Source organism: Sorex fumeus, unplaced genomic scaffold (genome assembly GCF_029834395.1).
Source record: "Sorex fumeus unplaced genomic scaffold, SorFum_2.1 ptg000013l, whole genome shotgun sequence".
Lineage (NCBI taxonomy): Eukaryota > Metazoa > Chordata > Mammalia > Eulipotyphla > Soricidae > Sorex > Sorex fumeus.
Window position 1 is genome coordinate 29,172,968 of NW_026606070.1, and position 850 is coordinate 29,173,817.

An 850-nucleotide genomic window follows, 5' to 3' on the forward strand; every position below is an offset into this window, starting at 1 on the left:
ATAAGAATGTCAGACTCTTCCAGTGGAGCTATGCAGTTAATGAAATGCCATGCCAAATTCTAGCAGATAATTTTGTGAAAATTTGACAAGGCAATTCAAATACAAAGGCTTATATCCTAAAATGTACTTAGATTAGTTTAGATTAGAATCTTTCTATTACAGAAAGAGAAAGGGGAGAAGAGAAGAAAGAGGAGGCAAAACAGCAAATGCTGACTAAAGAGAATCTGAATAAAAGGTATTGGTTATGCTTTCTTTTGTTTGATTTTATTTGGGGGCCACACCAGCAGTACTCGGGGCTTATTCCTGACTATACTCAGGGATTACTTCTGGTAGAGCTTGCGAGGTACCATCTGGGGTGCCAGAGATTGAACCCAAGGAGGCTATGTGTGCCTTTCCAACTCTAGTATTTCTCTGGCCTTAATACTGGTTATGTTTTATCTGCTCTTCCTGTATATTTCTTTAGGCTTCAAGTTTTTTCCAATTAAAAAAGATTTTTAAAAACACTTTGGCTCGTGCTCACTTTGGCAGCACATATACTAAAATTGGAACGCTACAGCGAAGACTAGCATGGCCCCTGAGCAAGGATGACATGCAAATTCGTGAAACATTCCATATTTTTAAGGAAATGCCCTGCCACAGAGGCAGGGTGGACTGGGGGGGATGGGGGTGGGTGGGAGGGATACTGGGATCATTGGTGGTGGAGAATGGGCACTGGTGGAGGGATGGGTACTCGATCATTGTATGACTGAAACCCAAGCACAAAAATTTGTAAGTCTACAATTGTACCTCACAGTGTTTCACTAATAAAAAATTTTTAAATAAATAAATACATAAATAAAACACTTTGGCT

General features: G+C 39.8%; 1 non-coding gene across 1 annotated transcript; it reads left to right on the forward strand.

Annotated features, from left to right (window-relative positions):
* Nucleotides 1-512: 512 nt before the first annotated feature.
* LOC130020870 (U6 spliceosomal RNA) lies at nucleotides 513-619 on the forward strand. Its single transcript, XR_008792065.1, has one exon. It is a non-coding gene; the product is annotated as a U6 spliceosomal RNA (small nuclear RNA).
* The last annotated feature ends 231 nt before the right edge of the window (nucleotides 620-850 follow it).